Raw genomic sequence first — 25943 nt, forward strand, 5'->3', positions numbered from 1 at the left:
CTGTCAAATGCGACCCCTAAAATCTTGGGGTAGTTGATGGTCGGAATTCTGCTGCCATCCTGACATTCAACTCAGTACTCACCTCTGCCGTGCTGAATAGAGTGACCGTAGATTTAGTGACGAATATTTGCATATCTCCCGTGGACAAAAAAGGTGGTTGGATCAGTCAAATATAAGTTCAGCCTTTTACAAATGACATCAGGGAATGTGCCTCAGGCCAAGATCGTTCAATCATTCGCATACGTTACGATCTGAATACCGCCTGGCAGGGTTGAGTTTAAACAGTTCCGGAGATATACCCCCACGTTGGGGAACTCCCTGTTTCACACTACGGGACTTGGACTTGTTGTTCCTGAATTCCACGTACGACTGGCGTGCCAACGTTTCAAACTTGGCCGCAGGGTAGTCTGCTCGATATCCTCAAACAGCGTGGAGTGCTTGACAGTGGCAAATGCTGTTGACAAGTCAAACGTCACTGTCACTGTTCTATCACACGGGTTGCTCTGGTTGAGTCCTCGACTAATATGTGCGGAGATGGCGTGCAGTGTTGTTGTCGTGCTGTACTGCATACGGCACCCATGCCGATAATCGGTAACTTAATAGCTATTTATAACGCTGGGGAGGATTAAGGCCTCAAGCATCTTTGCTACAGGCGCCAAAAGCGAAATCGGTCTGTATGATTCACCTTTGCTGGCATTCTTGCCTGGCTTCAGTAGCGGGATCACCTTGCCAATTTTTCAGACTTCGGGATCGATGTGGGTGGCTACCGACACTTTGAGAACTTTAATGAGATACCCGGCTCATCCAGCTGTTTAAGCATTACCACGGAGATTCCATCAGGGCATAACGCTTTATATGATTTAGCGTTCCTGATGACATTCGCAACATCATCCATTGAAAATTGTGGTGGTTTATCCTCAGGAGGAAGAGATCTGATGCGACTTATTAGTATTCTCTTCGCCTTGTGACTCCCGGGGTGGTCAACAAACTGTCGCTTAAAATAACATGCGCACCACTTCGGATCGGTGAGCGTAACGTCTCCAAACGTGACTGAGGTCCTATCTGTCTTCTTTCCAGGGTAAGAGAACGACTTAACAATTCACTTATTCCGGCTCCAACGTTGCAACTCTTCAGATAACCTGTTAACTTCCAGTGTCAGCTCCCCGACTCAGTGGGGCTGGCAAGACGAAACTAATCACTCTCATTTGCTAATCTCTTCGCCTCTGCTGGGAAATTTGGTCTCACTTCGGTTATTTAACCAGCAGGTATATGGCGAATGGCTGCAGCAGTAATGATGACTCGTAGGGGTTAGGCAAATCATAGAAACAGTGATTAGGGTACTCTCTGAAATTAGACCAATAAACCTTATGAGGAAATTGCGGCGTTCAGAGGTGATGGAATCGGGCGGTCTGGTAATTGAGACAATTATTGGGAGATGATCTGACCCAAAAATCACGACGGTTTGCCAGCTAACGACATTTTTTAGATCAGGTAGCACGATGGTTATGTCTGGCGAACTGTGACACTCTCCGCTAATTCTGGTGGGACTTCCTCGTTGGCCGGGCAAAACGTAGAGCTATCAATCTACTCAACCCGCAAGGACTGAGTATTAAACTTCCCTAAGACCAGACGGCTATGACCTTCCAAAAGCAGGCTAATGATGGGTCTATAACCTCTTGTACAGCTATTTAACGGCGAAATGTACACATTAGGGTTATGACTTTTAGACTTTTTTTCTCAAAAATGGTTTCCTGTAGCAGGGATGAATGAACTTTTACCTAATAATCACTACGCTATCGTTTATTCCATTGAAATATAAAAAAGTTCACGCACAAATCGATTTTAAAAATATATTTTTTTGAAAAAATGTATGAAATGAAAAAAATTTTTTTTTTCCAAAATTATTTTTTGTTGCACGAATGAATAAATATACATAAGCCTACTAATAACTATAATAATGTTTATTTCATTCAAATATTGAAAAAGGTCATGTACAAAACACTTTGAAAAAAATTTAAATTTTTTGTTTTTTTTTTTTTGTAAAAAATTATATCTTTAAATAAAAGCGTTTACGACATTTTTACGATTCTCAGAATTGAAGATAATTAGTGAGAAATAAATGTTTTGTCAGTTTAGTTATCTCATGTGACTCTAAAGTTTATTTCCAATTGTATATCTGCTTACAGTGACTTCAAAAAATTGTCCATAATTTTGAGAAATTCAAATTTTAAAATCATTTTGTGCGTGAGGTTTTTTCACCTAATCACCTTATAATTATGATTTTATGTAATATTATGGATGCCATCGTGGTGCAATGGTATGCACGCCCGCCTTGCACGCAGAAGGTCGGTGGTTCGATTCCCCGGCCAGGCAACATCAAACATTTTTCAACGGTGGCAAAATACCCCTCAGTAATGTTGGCGACATTTCCTGAGTATTTCAGCCTTGAAAAACTTCTCCACAAGTGGTGTCTTATGACACGCCGTTCGGACTCCTGCGCAGCTAAACAAATGCAGCGTGTCGTGCGGATAAATCAACATTAAGGGCATGTGGTGGGTGGTCTTGTGCCGCCAATCCGTGCACAATATCAATTGAGGCGGCTGCATCGTCCTGATCTTAACTCGGCAAAACCACTCGTGTTTGCCGGGGTGGTCTCCGAGTACGACGTTCACACTATTCCTTTGTACTGCATGGACAACTACATCAGTGTGAATGATATTCAAGCCTGCCTGATAGGTTCGTTGATCTAAAGGTTCTCGCTTATACCTTTTAACCTCTCTCCCCAGCTCAGGAAGATCTCTTCTGACGTGCATGGGTGGGGGAAGCCTTCCTACTAGATCCTGGCGGGATGCTAATTGCGGTAACACTGCATCGACAATATCTTGTTGTGTTGATGTACCGGTAAAATCTTCGTCTCCTCATGAAGATGGCCCACTAGTATCATGAGCAGTCACCTGTTGCTGTCCTCAGGGCGGCATTTTGGCCCGTTTAGCGTACCGCTAACATTTGGCTAAGACTGGCGCCGCATAGCTTACCAAAGACCGGCATATTGTTTTATAAAAGGTCAACAAGGTTTCATTGTCTGCACCCCAAGTGCTGTCGCCTAGCGACTTGAGAACATTGTTACTACTTCTGACCTTGTCGTGGCTTGCATAGACGACGTGAATATACTATCCAATATTGGTGGTCGGATTCAGGATACCATCGGCGGCGTATATTTTCATATTCCTCGGATGGAAGAAATCCGCTAAGTCAGCTATGAAGACATTTAAACTATCACGTATGTTTGTCATCGATGATAAGACCCGACGCCAGATCGTACGTCATCCGCATACATTGCGATATCTATGCCGTCTAAACTGTTGTGGAGATATCACGCCGGCTTGGAGAACTCCCTGATTCACTCTACGTGTCATCGACTTCTTATTTCTGAAATTTTTGTTGATTATCCAACGTTTTAAACACTGCCTTCTCTATGTCCTCGATAAGCTTAGCATGGTTGACGGTATCGAAGGTCTTCTTTTTAGAGCAAGAGTCACCATAAATGTTCGGTCGCACATCCTGTTCTGGTTCTGTCAGCGAGTAATGCTGTTATGGTACTGTGGATTTTCTGGAATCTACGCTGATGTTGGGCAACTGGGAAACTGCTTCTCATCGAGGAGTGGAGTTGTGCTACTAGAATCTTCGCTACTGGCGACAAGAGGGAGATCGCCCTGTACGATTCACCTCTGCTGACATCATTAGCGGGACCACCCTGCCAACTTTCCAGGATTCTGGTACAATATGGGTGACTAACGATAGATTGAGGGTACGTGTTAAATACTCAACTCAGGGTTCATCCAGTTGCTTAAGCATTACCATTTTGAGTGGACCCAACGCTTTGAATGATTTCGGGTTGCGCATGACATCTGTAACATCGTTCATTATAATTGTAGTGGTACTTCCTTGGCTAAGAAGGTTCTCATACGTCGTAGCTCATTCTTCTTCGCCCTATCACTCTCGGTGTGCTCTACAAACTATCGGTTAAAATAACACGTGTACCTCTTTGGATCTGTCCCTGTCAAGCCGTTAAAAGTAACAGCCTTTTTCTTTCTCGGCTTCGAGAGTGAATTAATTAAGTAAGTCCGGTAAGTCCCACACTTTACGGCTACCCCCATATACGAGGGGCAGTACAAAACCTTCTGGCCTAAGCAACACGCAGTGTCGCCAGGCGTCATTTGGCATTTTTTTTGGAAAGGTTGACTGTGACGTAAAATGTAAAAATGTAAAGAACTTGAAAACATGCTAAGTCGACTTAGTATACTATTGTTTGGAGGCGTCGATATGACCATGTGTTGGGTTGCTTACAGTGGCTTCATTGAGACACCTCCAAAACATGGTTTTTGAACGCATTTACAGCATTTTTGGCGAAAAAAATCGCGCCTTTTTTCATGATGTGCTGGAATCAAAAGAAGTCATTGAATCCCCAATCAGGGCTGTACACACATTTTGTCCGGTCAAACAGGCGGTGGTTTGTATCGATGTGTGGGAGCTCGCATTGGCATGATGCAGAACGAGTCGTATTCTCTGGTTCGTTTTTCGAATTCCTCAGGAGACTTCAGGCAAACAAATTGTAGTGTAACACTCAGAATTAACCGCCCTACATTTCTCAAGCCGTACATTCCCCACACGGTCAGTTTTGCCGAAGAAACAGGCATCCATTTGCTTCAAAGGTTCTTCTTCCATGAACAGCTTTCGTTGCATTTGGCTCGAAGATCCAAACGGTCGATTCCTGTTTTATTTTGGGCTCCTAAGCATAGATCCAAGATTCGTCGTCTGTGACGAACTTATAAATGTCGTTTGAAGTACCGCGATTGTTTTTATTCACAATTTCATTGCACCAATCCACAAGAGCCTTTTTTGAGCGATTGAACAATTTTGCAGGATCTAGCGAGAAAAATTCATTTTTGCGGCCAGGTGTTCAAGCAATATCAATGTTAGTTGGTGGAAGAAATATCCAAAGATATTCTTTCTTACGGTATATATATATATAACGATCTTGCATTATCCGTTCACGCAGGGGTTATTTTTTTTTTCTGGCACAACGGCCGATTTTGGGCGACCTTCGTTTTTTGTGAGTCTCGGCCACGATTGAATTCATTAGACCAGTTTTTCATAACGCTATACCATGGCCCTTTATAGACATACAAAGATAAAATTTTTTCGATGCACTCTTGCAGTGATTATTCACGTCGAAAGTTGTAAAAATTATTGGACAAAAATGTTCACAAATAAATTCCATTTTTTTGCAAAGTGATTTTTTAAAGTCACTACCCGACACATGGTCATATGTCAAACTGTCCTGAGTACACATAGGCTAAAAACTGTCAAACTTTCCATAAAAAATTTCAAATGATGCCTAGCGACACTGCTTGTTGCCTAGGCCACAATGTTTTTTAGTGCCCCTCGTATTCCATGTATCGGCTACTAGAGTCAAGCTCAAGTGAGATAGGTCTGTAATGGACATGTATAAGGAAGGTAAGTCCTCCTCCTCCGATTCTTGTGCGATCCTTTTCCGAATCATTGTATCGCATCGTTGCAAACTAGAGGGGACGGTGAGTATAGTTTCCTGGATCACGGCGAGAATTATGTTCCTTCGACTCATAAAGGCTACGATTTCGGTGACTTTGTTGGTGCATTTTCGGGGCGCTGAACAACAACAGGTGCTGCTAGTTGCTGGGTTTGTTGTTGTTGGGGAAACTGCGGAAGAGTCTCGTATTGTAACGACGAAGTTTGAGACACGCTGGGAGATGACCTGGCTCAGCAAGCAGCAACATAACTATTGACGCAATAGTCCTGAAGGCGGCTAAGAATAGAACAGCCTCGGAAGTACACCTATTCCAAACATCCATTACATCTCACCAATGTTGATATATTGTGGATGCGGATGTGGCATGGATCTGCCATGGTCCGGGGCTCTTCTCTATTTCGGTACGGACCAAAAGAGCTCGCATTCTAGGATATATTACCGCTCCCATGGTGAAAAAATATACCAACACAAACACATAATTCAAGTGGTGATATGTCTCATCTCTCTTTCAAAAAACTGACAATTGCCCTAAGGAAAATTGCCTAAAGTAAATTTGGACTTGGGGCCATATGGAACTTCTTAGAAAGTAAAAGTCAGGCGTCATGCCAAAACAGTTGACTAAAAATATTTCTTTGATCATTTCTGATTCGTTATCAATTAATAAACGATTTTATAATGGCAAGATATTGAAGAACAGTTATGCAAGGTAATAATTAAAAGCTGAAAATTAAACAACCCATCTCTCTTTTTTCTAATCCCATCTCGTGTTTGGCACGTACCACAGCAGAACCTGGAACATAAAACCACTTAACTGCATTTTATAAAACCGCAAACAACAACAAAATGTGCAAATTATTAAAAAAATACATCACAGCTTTTTGAAAAAAAAATAAATAAAGGAACACATTACAACAACAATAATGAATGCTGTCGTTGTCGTTAATATAACGCCATCATCCCTGATTTTTCATGATGATGGATTACTTTGCTAAAGTCCACAAAAAAAGATCAGTGATGATTATGATTTCATTAAGACCGTCAGTTGATGTCTTCGACATTCTTCTTCTATTCCTATTTCAAAAACGTCAAGACATTCCAGTTGACCGACCATTGGCTAGCTGTTTTTGGCGGCGCGACTCGTTCGTTGTGTTGCCCTCGAAGCTTAGCCGGCATATGAGATAATGATAGTTTGGTTATTCTTGGTTTTTGGCGACTTTTGCTGCTGTTGTTTTTGTTGTTGATATCTTAAGGGTTTTTTTTGGTTTTCTGTGTGCTTAATTACAGTTGTGTCGTTCGGCGTTTTTTCTGTTTTTGCTTTTGACATTGCAAAAAAAAAAAAGCTAAAACTTAAATGTTGACCATATTTTGTAGTTGTTGCTTAGCGCGGCCTGGTCTAAATTGTTGATCATTTCCGTTAATGCTTTAAGCGTTATTTGACGAGGCCCGGTAACAACAACAAAAACAACTAACAACGGCTGTATGGAAAACAAAGAAATATTCTTTGATTTAATTATAAATGTCTGCTAATGCTTGTCCGGTTCGATGTGTTATTTTTTTCATTCGTGTTTTTGAAACCAACCGGGGTTTGTAGAAACGTATCAATGAATTTCTTAAGAAATTTTTAAAATTTTCTGGCAAAAGAGGCTGGATGTTTGAAGGAGGAGTTTCAAAAGTGCGTTAAACACACGCCAGACATTTTTTGCAGCCTCGACATTTGAGTTTGAAAATTGTGTGTCTAACGGTATTTTATACAAAAGCCTAATTTGTAGTTAGGAATAACTTAGATAAAAAAGGCCATGATTCTAGCTTAAGGAATGCTTAAAAACATACACATAACTGTGACGATTTTAAAAGTAAATCCTAAAATACCGTAAGTATTCAGGGAAAATTTTATACCCCAAAGGGGACTCAATATCAAATTTCAAATATTTCGGTGGGGTGCAGAGGCCACAACCTTCAAAACAACGAAATCGGGAGGGATCGTTTTATGCGGGCTTTATAAAATCATGGGCCTACACCGACCAATTTTTGGAAAGTTTTGTACCCCCAACGAAGAAGAGGCCACAACCTTTAAAATACCAAATATCGGAAGGTATATAAAAACGTTGACCTATACTGATAATTCTTTTCCGGAATATTTCATATTCTTAACGAAGTTTAAATACCAAATTTCATCCATTTCTGTTTGATATCGACGGTGAAAGCTTTAAAATACCGAAAATGGGGAAGAGTCGTTCTACGGGTTCTATATGCAGACGCGGACGTCTACCGAAAAAATTCTGGTGGAAAAATGTACACCCTCCGAAGACTAAATGTCAAAATTCATCCATTTCGGTTTGATAATGACACTAAAACCTTCAAAATAACGAAATTCGGAAGGTACCGTTCAATGGGGGCTATATGAAGACGTAGACATACACCGTGAGGTGATTTCAGGTAGAAGGTTTTGTACCCCCGTCATAGACAAAATACCAAATTTCAGCCATTTGGGTGGGATAATAAAGCTAAAACCTTCAAAATACCGAAAATCGGAAGGTACCGTTCTAGGGGGGGAGGTCTATATGAAGACGTAGACCTACATCGATTCAAATTTCAAAATACCCCCAACGAAGAATAAATACCAATTTTCAGCGATTTCGGTGGTATATTGAGGCCTCAATCATCAAAATACCGAAAATCGGTAGGTAGCCTAATAAAGAGATATTCCGAAATATTTTATATCACCAAAGAAGTTCAAATACCAAATTTAATCCATTTCGGTTTCATATTGACGCTGAAACTTTCAAAATATCGAAATTTGGGAGTGACCGTTCTATGAGGGCAGTATTGAGACGTGTACCTATACCGATTTATGGTGGAAAGTTTTATATCCCCAAATTAGACTTAATACCAAATTTCAGCCATTTCAAAATACCGAAAATCGGGAAGTACTGTTCTATGGCGGCTATATCAAAACGTCACCTCACCAATTATGTGTTTGTTTTCGTAAGTTTGTTTCACCATGCACGCAGAGAAAAAATATGGTTGGAACAATCATATTCTAAGAGCAAAATAGTGTATTTTAAAATTTTTAAAATATGTATTGTTGGCGCAACAATATATTTTGTGTCATCATGTTTCCTAATAAAAAATATATGGTTGAAACAACAATATATATTTTCAGATTTTTAAAATACACTATTTTGCTCTTAGAATATGATTGTTCCAACAATATCTCTTCTCTGTGTGTGGAAGCGACAATATATTCCGGAATGCCTGCTCTGAGTTCTTGATGTCCATGCCGTGATAGAGAAGAACCCCGGGCCATTGATCTGTTCCATTTGCCAGATTGGGTCCTACGTCAGATCATCTCCCTGCGTTTGTCTATCTTCGTCGTCGGAATACGAGACATCTCCGCAATCTCCGCAACAACAAACGTAGCATCTAACACCACATCTTGTTGTTCAGGGCCACGGAAATGCGTCGTGCAAAGTCATCGTAGATTTTATCGGTCGGAAGAATATCATGGTCGACACGATATAAGAAACAAAGCTCCACTTCATTTGTTGTTGTTTTTGTTGTAACAGTGTTTATTGTTATGTTTGTATGTTCGTTCTTCTGTTCAATCTGGCTCTGGGTCTATCTCCAGTTCCAGGAAAGTGGCTGCTTCGATGGGATGTAACCACAGATCCTCTGGAGTTAGATGAGTGGGTTTGGCGGGGCAGTTGAAAAGGTGTTTTGTGTCGTGCGGGCCCATGCCGCATACTGGGCAGATGTCTTGCACGGCGCTGTCGATTTCCGCCCAATAAGAATCTAGGCGACTGCAATATTCCGAGCGTAGTTGAGCCAAAACTACTCTAGTTCGTCGTGGCAGCTGACGCTCTTCAGCTGCGATAGATGGGGGATGTACTCCGAGGACTTTATTCACACCATATTTGCTTATGGCCTTAGCAACTGCATCCGTGTGAATACTTTTTAAACCTGCTTGATATGCTAGTTGATCTAGGAGTTCTATCCTATATTATTGGACCTCCCTCTCTAGAGCATGTATATCTATGTATGGGATGGCTCTCACGGTAACACCCAATAAGAATCCGCCCAATAAGAATCTAGGCGACTGCAATATCCCAAGCGTAGTTTAGCCAAAACTACTCCAGTTCGTCGTGGCAGCTGACGCTTTTCAGCTGCGATAGATGGGGGATGTACTCCGAGGACTTTATTCACACCATATTTGCTTATGGCCTTAGCAACTGCATCCGTGTGAATACTATTTAAACCTGCTTGATATGCTAGTTGATCTAGGAGTTCTATCCTATATTGTTGGACCTCCCTCTCTAGAGCATGTATATCTATGTATGGGATGGCTCTCACGGTAACACCCAATAAGAATCCGCCCAATAAGAATCTAGGCGACTGCAATATCCCAAGCGTAGTTTAGCCAAAACTACTCCAGTTCGTCGTGGCAGCTGACGCTCTTCAGCTGCGATAGATGGGGGATGTACTCCGAGGACTTTATTCACACCATATTTGCTTATGGCCTTAGCAACTGCATCCGTGTGAATACTATTTAAACCTGCTTGATATGCTAGTTGATCTAGGAGTTCTATCCTATATTGTTGGACCTCCCTCTCTAGAGCATGTATATCTATGTATGGGATGGCTCTCACGGTAACACCCAATAAGAATCCGCCCAATAAGAATCTAGGCGACTGCAATATCCCAAGCGTAGTTTAGCCAAAACTACTCCAGTTCGTCGTGGCAGCTGACGCTCTTCAGCTGCGATAGATGGGGGATGTACTCCGAGGACTTTATTCACACCATATTTGCTTATGGCCTTAGCAACTGCATCCGTGTGAATACTATTTAAACCTGCTTGATATGCTAGTTGATCTAGGAGTTCTATCCTATATTGTTGGACCTCCCTCTCTAGAGCATGTATATCTATGTATGGGATGGCTCTCACGGTAACACCCAATAAGAATCCGCCCAATAAGAATCTAGGCGACTGCAATATCCCAAGCGTAGTTTAGCCAAAACTACTCCAGTTCGTCGTGGCAGCTGACGCTTTTCAGCTGCGATAGATGGGGGATGTACTCCGAGGACTTTATTCACACCATATTTGCTTATGGCCTTAGCAACTGCATCCGTGTGAATACTATTTAAACCTGCTTGATATGCTAGTTGATCTAGGAGTTCTATCCTATATTGTTGGACCTCCCTCTCTAGAGCATGTATATCTATGTATGGGATGGCTCTCACGGTAACACCCAAATAAGTACTGCAACGAAAGCATCTCATTTTGTTGCTTTACTGGAAGAATCTTTGTCTTCTCATGTAGATGGTCCACTGAAGACTTGAGGAGGCAAACTGTTGCTGTTCTCAGGGCGGCATGCTGGCAGGTTTGAATCTTTTTCCAATTCGTATCATATAATCCCGGGGACCAAACTGGCGCCGCACAGCTTACCACAGACCGACCTATCGCGTTATATGTGGTCAACAAGATTTCTTTATCTGCACCCCAAGTGCTGACGGCTAGGGACTTGAAGACCTTGTTCCTACATTTCTGTGAAAGTAGTGTCGAATGTGACCCCTAAAATTTTGGGGCAGTTTGTGATCGGAATTCTGCTACCGTCGACAACGACATTCAATTCTCTTCCAAACTGTGCTGCCCATGTGGTGAACAGAGTGACTGTAGATTTTGTGGCGGAAATCTGCATATTCGTCTCGTGGAAAAATGTGGTAAGATCCGTTGAATAGGAGTTCAGTCTCTCACAGATGTCATCTGGGAAGCTACCTAACGCCAGGATCGTGCAATCATCCGCATACGTTACAATCTCGATGCCGTCTGGAGGAGGCGGAATACAGGAGAGGTAGAGGTCAAACAGTTCCGGAGATATCTCCCAACCTTGGGAAACTCCCTGTTTCACTCTACGGGGTTTGGACTTCTTGTTCCTGAATTCCACGTACGACTGGCGTCCACACATATAGTTAACTATCCAACGTTCCAAGCTTGGCCGGAGGGTTGTCTGCTCAATGTCCTCAAACAGCGTGGAGTGCTGACTGTATCAAAGGCTTTTGATAAGTCAAGCCCCACCATCACTGTTCTATCACGCGGCTGTCTCTTGTTGAGTCCTTGACAAATATATGTGGAGATGGCGTGCAGCGCTGTTGTCGTGCTGTGCCGCTAATGGAATCTATGCAGATGATCAGCAACTTGATAGCTATTCCTGATACTGGGGAGGACTAAGTGCTCAAGGGTCTTTGCTACGGGCGACAAAAGCGAAATCGGCCTGTACGATTCACTTTTGTTGGCATCCTTGCCTGGCTTCCGTAGCGGGACCACACTGCCCATTTTCCACACTTCGGGAGCAATGAGGGCAGCTAGCGACAAGTTGAGAACTTTAGTGGGATACTCCACTCCCGGCTTATCCAGCTGCTTCAGCATTACCATGGAGATTCCATCGGGCCCAATGCTTTGGATGATTTAGCGTTCCTGATAGCATTCGCAACATCATCCATTGTAAACTGTGGTGGTTCATCCTCGGCAGGAAGAGATCTGATGAGACGTAATACTCTCCACTTCGCCCTGTCAGTCTCGAGGTGCTCGACAAACTGTCGGTTGAAATAACTTGCGCACCTCTTTGGGTCAGTCAACGTAAAGTCGCCAAATGTGACTGAGGTCCTATCTTCCATCCTTCAGTTGTAGGTGACGATGGTTGCAACTTTTTGCGAAATGATCGCACAAGAAGTGTAGAAGGGGGACTTGCTTTCCTTATACTCCAGTCTGTCCAATACAGACCTATCGCTTGAGTAATGAAAAAATAAATAAAATAAAAAATAAAAATTAAAAATAAAATAATAGGAAAATAAAATAGAAATAAAATCTAAATAAAATAAAATGAAAATAAAAAAATAAAAATAAAATAAAATAAAAATAAAATAAAATAAAATAAAATAAAATAAAATAAAATAAAATGAAATAAAATAAAATAAAATAAAAATAAAATTAAAATTAAAATTAAAATTAAAATTAAAATTAAAATTAAAATTAAAATTAAAATTAAAATTAAAATTAAAATTAAAATTAAAATTAAAATTAAAATTAAAATTAAAATTAAAATTAAAATTAAAATTAAAATTAAAATTAAAATTAAAATTAAAATTAAAATTAAAATTAAAATTAAAATTAAAATTAAAATTAAAATTAAAATTAAAATTAAAATTAAAATTAAAATTAAAATTAAAATTAAAATTAAAATTAAAATTAAAATTAAAATTAAAATTAAAATTAAAATTAAAATTAAAATTAAAATTAAAATTAAAATTAAAATTAAAATTAAAATTAAAATTAAAATTAAAATTAAAATTAAAATTAAAATTAAAATTAAAATTAAAATTAAAATTAAAATAAAAATAAAAATAAAAATAAAAATAAAATAAAAATAAAATAAAATAGAATAAAATAAAATAAAATGAAATAAAATAAAATAAAAAAAAAAATAAAATAAAATGAAATAAAATAAAATAAAATAAAATAAAATAAAATAAAATAAAATAAAAATAAAATAAAAATAAAATAATAATAAAATAAAAATAAAAATAAAATAAAAATAAAATAAAAATAAAATAAAAATAAAAATAAAAATAAAAATAAAAATAAAAATAAAAATAAAAATAAAAATAAAAATAAAATAAAAATAAAATAAAAATAAAATAAAAATAAAATAAAAATAAAATGAAAATAAAGTAAAAACAAAATGAAAAACTCTGAAATAGAGTTTAGCCTAAGTAATTTGAGGGGTGGTTCGGAGGATGTTGTTTGGAATGGAATGGTAATGGGGTGGTCGAAGTTCGGAATGGTGTGGTCGAAGTTCGGAATGGGGTGGTTCGGAGGTTGGAAGTTCTGAGTGGGGTTGTTCGCAGGGTGGAAGTTCAGAAGGGTGTGGTTCGCAGGGTGGAAATTCTGAGGGCTATGGTTCTGAGGGTGGAAGTTGGGAGAGGGATGTTCAGAGGGGGTGGATCCTTATAATTTCTTGTCATTACCGTTTTTCAATATTTCCGAACAAAATCTCCCTTCGTAATGTTTTAAAAACTTTACTTTTTTAACAAAGTACATTGGCAAAGAGAAAGTTTACCCCGCAAATTTTAGGTAAAATTCTGCAAAAATAAAAAGCAACGTTTTCTGTGCAACGAAAGAGCACAATTTTTTGCAAAATGCAATTTGCAGTTACAACTTTTCACTTAGCAGAAGAGGACGTTTGTGGAACAGAAATAAAAAAGAGAGCAAAATTTTTTTGAAAACTTAGAAAACTCAACTTATCATTACATTGTGGGCATGGAGTGTAGAATACTTTGCCATTGTGCAAAGTGTTCCATAAGCTTATTTTATAAAAACTCATTAGTAAATTTATTTTGTCTTAAAATGTATGTTTATATATTTAGTCACAGATAAGTTTTTTTGAATGAATTCCAAAAGCATAAGTATGTAGCTCAATGATGTGTGTACGTGTATGTTAAAGAAAATCGCAAAAAGACAACCTCAAGAACATAAAACAAACATAAAAACTAGAGCAAAACTATTAAATAAAAAACTGTTTGACTTCATTATGTTGAGTAATAAAGAAAAAGAAGACATGTGAATGAATAGCCAGACAGACGGAAACTAACTCCACCAAAAAAAACGTTCGAAACATATGAATGAACCTATCGGCCAAAGAAAAAAACGCATATTTTTGGCATCATTTTTCATGCGTTCCATCGATCGACCATCCATCGTTTGGACAGTCCCTCCATTGAGATGAACAACAACTGAACGACTCATTTTTGTTGTTATATTTGTCGATATATGACAAATGATTGCTATCGGAGAAATAAACATTAATTAAAAGTGCCAATACAAATCATAATGATATGTTTTAGGTTTTTTTAACATTTTTCTTAGTTTTGTTTCTTTTTTGTTTTACCCGTTTGAACTAAACATTTAAAATTTATGCTAAGCCATGTTTTTTTGTTTTATGGGTTCCTTCGTAAGTAGGGGAGATGTGTAGCTTTAACCCTTTGGCAGAAACATAACTTCATTTGCTAGAAAATCTTTGCGTTAATAAATGTCTATTTGGATTCCGATAAGGATTGAATAAATTGATAACAAATAATGGAATCTGTCGTTGATTTTTTAGATAGATAAAAATATAAATACATTTTGCTTTATGATTTTTTAAACTTTCAATTTCGAACCCTGCATTTCAAGGGTTAAGGTATATTTGTATGCTTTGAATGGAAACTTTTTATAGCCTCTAACACTACAGCTGTGACGCTGTTTTTTACTTAGAAACTCATATATCCATATTCATATGAAATTCTATTTCGCTTCAGTACTGAATATTTCATGATTAATTATGACGTAGCAAGATAAAATGGGGTTACATTGTGTTAGGGGCTTTTTTAGTTTTAGTTCCGTATCAGTTTTGCCAATCGCCTTTTTGTGAAGAAGAAAAACACACCATGTCCATCATTAAAGCAGTCAATGATCGTACATTTGACAGTTCATTAGCAAAATTTCTTCGAAATGTCTTATCATTTCATGTAGGACACCGTGTTGTATGAGGAAAGTTAACATCTAAGACTTAGTCGTACTAGTACAAATTGACGCCTAAGTTTTGCGACGGAAATCGATTGACACCTTTTTGATCTATAAGTAAACGAGAGGAAGTCACTTGCAACAGCAGAAGACAGGAACGATAGACGAAACATTTTGGTATATGACTGTAAACCTGGAACTAGCGTCAATTGTTTACCTACTATGATCATAAAGAGTATGTCCCATATAATTAAAGTTTTTGTTGCGCAGTTCTTTAGCAAGGTGACGTATGAGAAGGAACGGCCCATTCCGAATTTAAAATGACAAAGTCCATTATTTATCTTGGCCTCTTCAATCTCAAGTGGACCCTGGTCTTCCCGTGGGGTCGTATCGCGCCCACCAGTCGTTTCAGTTGGTCACGCTATAATTTAGAGCTTTTGGACCATTATATCGGAAAGTATAGACTTGCCCACGAAAAACATAATATCGCAGTGAATAGGACCACAAGATGTACCTTCGGTAACAATTTACAAGGGATATTCGATGATCCTTAAACTAGACTTAATCAACCCTACCCTAAGCAGAAGACCGATATGGATCATTTTCGAAATTTAACTAAATTTGGACCAATAATTACGAAGGCCAAATGTTGGACCGAATCGGCTGATCTGTTCGAGATTTATCGGGCCATTATTCTCTCAGGAAGGATGGGCTTGTTACAGCAAAAATCAAACAGATTCGAGAGGAGGTGTTAAACTGCACTTTTCCGAATTTTTGTGTGGGAGGTACCAGAATGTTATAACTTAATCACGATGTAACCTCTTTTTATTATAGTTCTTACAAGCATTGCCATTCGCAAATTTGAATTGTCACAAGTTGTCAAAAAGTAAACATTCTCTCGCTCTCAGTTCCATTACCTTCTTAGTATTAATTCATTCTATTGTATTCAACATAACAGAACAGATCAAAGCGAGAATAGCTAATAAACAATAAACACAAATAAGTACATTCAATTCTTCCTATTCTTTTTATTATCGGCAAATTATAAATTCGTATTGGTTACAACACAGAAGCAGTGGACCTTTACAGACCATATTCGAATCTGATCTATTTCTAGTAGAGATATTACAATGTGCAGAGTATGGACCAAACCGATTACTGCCTTCCTGCACAATATTTGTTTACAAAAAGTACAGGGTGCGGCTAAAGTAACTATATGATTTGTTTTTTTTTAATTATATATTGAATGGAATGAAAAAAACAAAAAAATATGATGAAAAGAAAGTTTATTTTATGTTATTTTTTACATTAATTATGAAAAATAATATCAGTTAAATGAGAACCGTTTTCTCTAACGCAAAAATGTGCTCTTTTTATGGCATTTTCCATAACTTTGTTGAGTGTTTCTTGTGGTATACGATCAATTTCTTCTTGAATGTTGTCCTTTAGTTGCTGCAAGGTTTGGGGCTTATTCACATAAACTTTGTCTTTGAGATAGCCCCACAAGAAAAAATCCGGTGCAGTCAAATCTGGCGATCGTGGTGGCCATCTCAAATGGGAAGATCGTCTTCTCGTTGATGTCTCCGGATTTTCTTCGACGCTCTGTCGCACAGCATCAATATTTTCGGCCGATCTGCCAGTTCGAGGTCTGCCCGTACGTCTTGAATCTCCGACAGTCCCATATTCAGCAAAATTATTCACCAACGAACGAATGGTTGGACCCGTTGGAGCAGTTCTTACACCATAAAATCTTCTGTATGCACGTTGAGTATTAATTATCGAACGATGATTTTCAATGAATAGAAAAACAATCTCAGTTCTTTGCGCAATTGTATAGCGTTCCATTTTTAAATATTCTCCCAAGTTTAATTTCTGAAATAGGAAAAAAGAAAAAGTTAAATACTCGCAAGCAAAGAAGTTACAATTGTTTTACATCATATAGTAACTTTAGCCGCACCCTGTATTTAACTTGTATATATAACGAAGCAGTGGACTGATACGGCCCATCTTTGAACTTAAAATAAGCTTGGACAAAATATTACGAATGTCAAATTTTTGACCGAATCGGTTGATCCGTTCGAGAGGTATCGTGCGATGGAAGGTTCGAGAGTTATCGTGCACTATGGTGCATAGGGGGTTTTTACAGCTTTCCGGTTATTTCCTCATTTCGTCCAAACATACTTGGGTCTAAAACTATTATTTCGATGGGGCACATTTTTCCCATATGAAAGTGTATATGGCAAAAACCAAAATTCCTTTGCAATTCCATTTGAAAAAAATTAAAAAAAAAATTTTGCGAGCACATTCCTATTTTTGGTATAGAGGTTAAGGAAAAAAATCTGGTTTCAAATCTGCTCGCGTTCACGAAATTGGCCGATACGCGCAAAAGTTATAGCGGTTTTTATTCTCTTATAAAGAAAAAATATTTTAAAATTTCTTATTTGTTGTATTGAGAAAATGTATGCATATATCACTAACATCATTTGATATCCATCCGTAGATGCAGCATAACTTCTAAAATTTGTTTTTTTTTTCGCGGAAAATGAAGAAAATTTAAAAACATTTCGAACCTTGGTCTCCGATAACTGAGTGTCAAGGTTGCCGGCGTCTTAGCGTTCTGAGCCACCATCAACTTATCAAAACTTTAGTAGACAATAATTGATGATCAAAAAATCTTCTGATATAGAAGAGCAATTACTTATGACGTAGGAATAAAACTTATCATAGTATTTGCGAACATTGAAAAATGGACTATAGGAAAAGTTTGGAGTTTCAATTAACTGACATAATTTCGCATATGCATTTATCTAATGAAGTGCGATATATATACTAGTTACCAAGCTTTGCCTTCGTCTGCCACAAAAACAACATCCTAATACGCCTGAAGATCGGCTTAACCACCCGTGAAACCTAGCGTAATGGTTAGATGCGTGGGACTGTGGTAGACTCCTAATTTTTCAATGTATCTCTTAGGTCTAACAGCTCAACTCGAAAGAGAATTAATTAAATATCACTATAAATGACCTTCGCCTTAATAATGCAAAAAAAATCTGGGAGGAAATCTAAATTATACTACATCAGAGTCCGTATAAACCTCTAAAAAATAAATTGAAAATACGTACAGAATCTAGACAACGCGTAAAAAATATGAAACCAAAATTCTAAACATTGGCTTTATAAATTGCATATTATAGCAACAACAAAAGAGAAAAAACTTATTTTTAAAATATTATTCCAAATATATTTTTTGATTTGATGAGAAAAAATTAGAAAAAATATTTGGGAGTTCTCCATCTATTTCGCTAAAATCCCATACAATAACACTGTGCTACAGTGAACATTTGCAGGGGTTCTGATGCATAAATTCGGTATTGTGGGAGGAGAAGACGAAAATAGCTTTGGTTTCTTTGGGTCACTTCGTTTTTTGATTTTATAACGGTAAATGTAGTGAAAAACGGGGTTTCTTGGATTTTCAATTTAAAACGGACATAACTTCTTTTTTACACAACGGACTTTTATTTTTTATTTAAAAGGTGAAAATAATGTCTTTCGAAAAAGTCATAATTTTTAAAAATCGTGGTTAAGTTATAGTGATTTAAGTGTGACAGAAACGCATTAAAAAACAGGAAAATGCTTTTCCTCGTGATCTAGGCTGCGTAGAAGACACCAAACAGCGTAATTATTTACTTCTATCAAGAAGGAAATTTAGTTAGCTTTACAAAATAGGGAAAACCAATGAAATCGGTTGAAAAATGCGTGAGTTATGCCATCTTTAGTGTTTTAACTATTTGGTATTTCCCTTATAAATGATAGGTACATTGTGCGTACCAACTAACCTTTCATTTATAATAACCATAAACAAATATAAATGTAATGTTTTTGGCTTGTTTTCATTACATTGAAACTTGATACACATATAAGGGAAATATGTACATATTCAGGCGAGCCGGCTAAAATAAGCGGGGAAACTGGTAATACATGTTCCCTCGAAGAGCGCAATTATACCTATCTTTAAAAAAATCCAATAAAATAGGAGAGCCTTTAGTAGAGTTATTCTATGTTAGATTAGTTTTATGCAAAATTAGCCTATTTAAGCCACATGTGTAATCGTAAGCCCAGCGGGAACGACTTCAACGAAATCTCTCCGTTTTTTTTTTGAATTTTGTCCGAAGGTAGTTTTTGTTGCGCTAATTAGGGAAATGCTTAGTTTTCATGGCGGGCAGTTTCGGTTCGTCGGTTAAACCCGTGTTAGAACCGGTTCTAATGAAAGTGGATATCATTTGCAGCGTACGTAAAAATACTTTAAATAACATTTCCAATTGTTTCGTTTCGTATTTTCCATAGGAACAATACAAAACGAAACATAACAAACGTGGGCCGAGCTCGCTGTTTAGTTTTGTTTTGTTTACATTCGTGAGTGAGAACAAAACGAAAAGCGAAAAGTACTCAACTCCACAAGAGCAGATAGAAAACACGGAATAGTACTAAACACATGTGACTAAATCAAAAACGTTTGGTGGTTGATAAAATTCACTGTGGTATGCTGATGCTAACTTATAGGGTTGTTAAGCAATCACATGTGTGTGTGTTTGAGTGTGTCATTGACAATACGCACGGCAAACGTTTCCCAAAAATACTTCTTGTTTCGGTGATGAAACAACTCGGCAAAGCATAGCCGAAGTTACATTTCAGCAATCGTACGGTTTCCATCTTTTCACATTGAAAAGTTTGTGTCTCTTTATCATTGCATTTTTGCTACCCCTTTGGAATCGCATTTTAACTAACCCCTTTTTAGAATAGGATGCAGTCCAATTTGCATCCAAAGCACGTGTTGTCATGCAGTGCTTTGGATTGAATTTAAAAGCACTCTTCGGAATGTATTTGTATGCAGTTAAAAGATGCAATAAAAATGCAAGTGATTGCAAACCAGTGTTCGAAAAGAAACAGTACACTAAAATAACGTACCGAACCAGGTACAGTATCACTAAAAAATATTTTAGTGTACCGTACCGATACGCAACCACTAAAAAATATTTTAATGTACCGTACCGGAGCACAACGAAAATCGTAGTGAACCGCAGTCGGTACACTAAAAAATCGTAGCGTACCGCAGTCGGTACACTAAAATATCGTAGTGTACCACTGGTCGGTTCACTAAAAAAATAACGTACCGGTAATGTACCACACATGTGTTTTTTTTAATTATGAGGAAATATGAATTGTTATATGCTTTCTTGGGAAAGAAGGCAAGTATAATAAATAAAATTCAATATTGTATAAATTAATTACATTTTAATCGTTTATAAATATTGAGAAAATTACTAGAAAATATAATGTTGTTTAAAAAAATCGTGAATTATAAAATCATTTACATGAATGAGTAAAGAATAATTTTACTATTTTGATGTCATTAGCATTTTTTGGAAAAAGATTATTCAGAAAAATTTAATATTTGCTATACAATCCACATTAATGTTACCAGTACCAACAAAAAATACCCATCTATTTTGTTTGTAGCGAACAGTACTGTTCATCACTAAGGTTTTTTTCCAAGCTATGTTTATTTACACATTTAAAAGTATTTGTAGCCAAATTACAAATTTTAATATGATTTTTTTCAATATAGAATGTAATTATCATAACACCAGTATGAGGTTACTAATTGACGTCATAAGGATGTTTAAAAATCCCCTCGTGCAAAATCGTTGTTATTGGCGGCACCAATAACAGAAAATCTATTCATAGCAAGGTGACGTAGGGGATGAATGATACCAAGCAACGGTCTTGACCGGCTTTAACATGGCAAAGCCCAGGATTTAACTTGGTCCCTCTTTCATCTCAAGTGGACACTGACCTCCCCGTGGTTTCACCTGAGGAACTGCCTTTAACACCCGTTAAAGGTAGTGAGATAACATGTGCCGCGCGTTCACCCATAAGAACGTTAAAAACTTGTGTTTGGGCGTCGGGTTAGTAACCCTCCCCTAGAAAAAACATCCTACTATGAAAAAACGAAAGAAAAGAAAAACAAACCCCTCTAAAGTTGACGAACCCCGCAAACGTTTTAAGGACCATGATCTGCGAATCTGCACCTGGAATGTTCGCACTCTTTATAGAGAAGGTGCAGTCTTCGCATTGGCAGACGTACTTGAAAAGTACAAGGCCGATATTACTGCCATACAGGAAATACGATGGATTGGGAAAGGCGTCACAACAACACCTAAAGGTGACGCACTGTATTATAGCTGCCATGACGTAAAGCATGAGTTTGGTTGCGGATTCGTAGTTAGTCGGAGACTAAAACATCTGGTATCAAGCTTCACCCCAGTGAATGAAAGACTTGCTGCAATTCGAATAAAAGCTAAATTCTTCAACATCAGCTTTATTTGTGCTCATGCTCCCACTGAAGAAAAGGACGAACAGACCAAAGATATATTTTACGAGCGCTTAGAAGAAACATATGACCGTTGCCCTGCCCATGACATTAAAATCATTCTAGGCGATTTTAATGTCAAAATTGGAAAGGAGAATATCTTTGGCCCAACAGTCGGGAAATTCAGGCTCCACAGTGAAACATCTGACAGTGGTATGAGGCTGATAGACTTTGCAGCTGCAAAAACATGGTAGTTAGCAGTACCAGATTTAATCACCTCGATATTCATAAGGGCACCTAGCTGTCTCCAGATCAAAGAACAAGTAATCAAATTGATCATGTTGTAATAGATGGAAGACATTCATCCAGCGTGTTGGATGTACGATCGTTCCGAGGCGCAAACATTGATTCGGACCACTACCTTGTTGCAGCAAAGGTACGTACCCGTCTAAACGTTGCAAATAAAGCACGAAAAGACTCAACGCGGAAGTTGGACATCGATAGGCTGCAAACACAACAGATAGCCACAGCATATTCCACTCAACTAGCCCAATTGCTTAACGCGAGCACTCCTTGTCCCGATAACATAACAACACAATGGCAACATATTGCCCATTCCATGCAAACAGCCGCAAAATCCATACTTGGATTCCAGAGACCTCCACAAAGGAATTCATGGTATGACCAGGAGTGTCGTGCTGCTACCGAAGAGAAAAATGCGGCATATAGAGCTACTTTGCAATCAGTAGCAACGCGTAGCGCGCGAGAGAGATATCGGGAGAAAAGGAGAGAAGAGAAACGTCTTTTCCGCAAGAAAAAGAGAAAAATGGAAAAGCGGGAGTGTGAAAAAATCGAGATGTACAGGAGCCAGAATGAAGTCCGAAAATTCTACCAAAGAGTGAAACATCAAACAGATGGCTTTGGTACAGGCACATCCTCCTGTAGAGACCAGCAAGGTAATCTGGTAACAGATACAGATAGCGTGCTCAGGATATAGAAGGAACATTTCTCCAATCTGCTGGTATCCAATGGTAGCGAAGACGATGATACCACAGATCCAATCCCAGAAGATGGTATAGAATGTATACCGCCCGGCCAAGATGAGGTAAAAACAGCGATCAACCTGAAGAATAATAAAACAGCAGGAGCCGATGGCTTACCAGCAGAGCTGTTAAAAACCAGAGGCGACGAGCTAGTTAGCACCATCTGGCAGGAAGAACGCGTACCCGACGATTGGAACCTGAGCATCCTATGTCCCGTCCACAAGAAAGGAGATAAGACTGTATGCTCAAACTATAGGGGCATAAGTCTTCTCCCTATTGCCTATAAGATAGTGTCAGGGATATTGTGCGAACGACTAAAGCCAATGGTCAACGAATTTGGTATCCCCGCAAAGCTCATCCGGCTTTGTAAGATGACTTTAACTGATACTAGGTCCTCAGTTAAAATTGGAAAGAACCTCTCCGAAGAATTTTGTACCAAAAGAGGTTTCAGACAAGGAGACAGCCTTTCGTGTGACCTATTCAACATTTTGCTGGAAAAGGTAATACGAGATGCAAATGTCAAAAGAAATGGCACAATAGCCACACCAATAGCCACATGTTACTTGCTTATGCTGATGAGATAGACATCATGGGACGATCAGTAAAGGAAGTAACTGATAACTTTAGGAAGGTCGAAGCAGAATCTGCGAAAGTGGGTCTGGCGGTAAACGGCGAAAAGACCAAATTGATGGTGTCTACGCCCAAAGCGTCCATAGAGCTCGGAACAACTGTGGAAGTTGGTACCTACAATTTTGAGGTAGTTAAAGACTTCGTCTACCTCGGCACTGCCATAAACACAACAAACAACATCAGTTGTGAAATAAGAAGAATTGTATTGGCCAACAGATGCTACTATGTTCTAAGTAAGCAATTTAAAAATAAAGCCACATCTCGTCAAACAAAAATAACAGTATACAAAACGCTGATACTACCCGTGCTAATGTATGGCTCCGAAGCATGGGTACTTGCGCAAGCAGATAAGGCAGTGCTTGGTGTGTTTGAGAGGAAAATTCTTCGAAAGATCTACGGGCCGATTTGCGTTGACGGTGAATATCGACGTCGTATGAACCACGAGCTATATAAGCTATACAAAGACATGAATATAGTTAAACGTATCGAGATGCAACGATTGCGTTGGCTAGGCCATATCATGAGAATGAGCGATGATGAACCCGCTAAAAAGGCACGCAGAATCGGCAGGCCTAAGCTTCGATGGAGCAAACAAGTGGATGAAGAAATGGAAAGGCGCGGTATTACAAAAAGTCAAGCGAAAAACAGAGAGGAATGGAGATCTTTTCTTAGTTCGGTCTATGGAACAAATGTTCTGTAATGGACCAACTAAGTAAGTAAGCAAGGTAATGCGGACGATCAACGAGAATTTTGCCTGTTACTTTGTGGTACTACTGAAAAGGACGAAGCAGTAAAAATTCGTAGTTCGTATTGTTGGAACAATGAAAATAATATACATATCTGTAATGTAACATACATGTGTTTTTATGAATTATGAGAAAATGTAAAATTTTTAATGGTTTTTTGTTTTATTATGGAAGCTATATAAATTGACCCCATAATTGTGTTATATACATATGTATATCCAAAATATTTGTATAAAGAAATAAGGCACGTGTTGGTGTCACATTGATGTTTTTTGGGCCAAACGAACAGTGGAAAAAATACAGATATAGCGCGCCAAAACTGAAAAAAATCACATACGCCCATGTAAAAATTATTGGTGCAGTATTGCTCTAAGGTGTCCACAGAATCTAACGACAGTTAAAATAATTTGTTTTACATCAGCCAAAGCGGAATAACGTTTAATTTTTTGTTCACAATTTATGGACTGGTTTTTATAATATATTTTAGTAGCAAATTTGCGATGCACCTGTCGTGAAGACAAAAAAAATATTTTATATAATATGTTATTTCTTGTAACTCGGATTTTACACATATGTAAATCACGTGACATCCGCTTTTCTATCAAATTCTGTACTTTGTTAAAGCTATTTAGTACGGATAGCGCGTAGATTTTTTATTTAATTTTTAGTACATATAGTTCTTACCAAATTTGTAAAGTTTTACTGCAACAAAGTGCAACAAAATATTTTATAATTGTTTTTATTATTATTTTCTATCAGTATTTCTATGTTTTGTTCGACCTTTTAAATTGTAATAAAAACCAAGATAATTGAGCTTGAGGTCAAATAAATAAAAATATAAACATTGACCTCAAGCTCAATTATCATGGTTTTTATTATTTTCTATCTAAAATTAGCAAAATTCGGGCGGTACATTTCTATGGGGGTCATATCAAAACATGAACCTGTGCAGACAATTCTCCGTCGGAATATTTTATACTCCCAACGTAGACTAAATGCCAAGTTTCAGCTAATTCGGTTGGATAACGTGGCTACAACCTTCAAAATAATCAATATCGGCGGAACCGTTCTATGGGGGCTATATAAAAACGTGGACCTGTACCGAAAATTCTTATAGGAATGCATGTATAACCCCAACGGACACTAGATACCAAATCTAAGCCATTTCGGTGGGATAATGTGGTAGAAATCTTTAAAATACCGAAAATCGGCAGGTACCGTTATATGGGTAAAAGTAGAAATTTACTAAATATATTAATAAATGAAGTACACTTGTCAATCTATAGCTGTTCTTATCTAAATGATGGACAAACGTAAACGTATTCTACCAGCAGAAAGTTTGAGTTTTTGAGGCATTATTCTCATATTCTTATCATGGCAGAACTACCAGGCAGTGGTATCACACCAGCTGATCGAATATGAAAAGTAAAATCACTTTATAAAAAAATTATTTTTGTTGTAATTTCCCCAACAACATAATGAAAGTTTTGACATAACATATTCAAATTTTTACGATGCCACTACCTGTGTAATTGTGTCATGATTCTTACCATTTTTTTGTTACCTATTACAAACGAATTTTATGTTTTATGCAATTTTATTTTAATTAATTCAGACATATCAACATTAAAACTTCAACAGAATAAACATATTAAAATGTTAAAATATATTAGCTGGAGACTCAATCTTTAGTGATCCGACTGTGGCTGTTTTGTTTGTTCATGTGGATTGGACAACAGACATAACCTTTCTATGAATTGACTTTTGCCGCAAATAAACATCCTTATGACACCAACATATTAACGTTATTCTTTTCCATTCATAGAAATGGTTTTATGATACATTCATTATCACCCCTTTTTACTTGTAAAAACTGTCTAATTATTTAACTAGGGAACAAATAATATTTAAAAAGCAGTGTTTTAATATGTACATTGACTACAAGGACCCTAATGAGCCCATAATAAAATTTTCAAATTTTCAAAGCGAGTAAATAGAAATACATACATTAATAATATGGGTTTTAAAC

This window comes from Musca autumnalis, unplaced genomic scaffold, assembly GCF_047663935.1.
Source record: "Musca autumnalis isolate F117 unplaced genomic scaffold, ASM4766393v1 scaffold_5, whole genome shotgun sequence".
Taxonomy (NCBI): Eukaryota; Metazoa; Arthropoda; class Insecta; order Diptera; family Muscidae; genus Musca; species Musca autumnalis.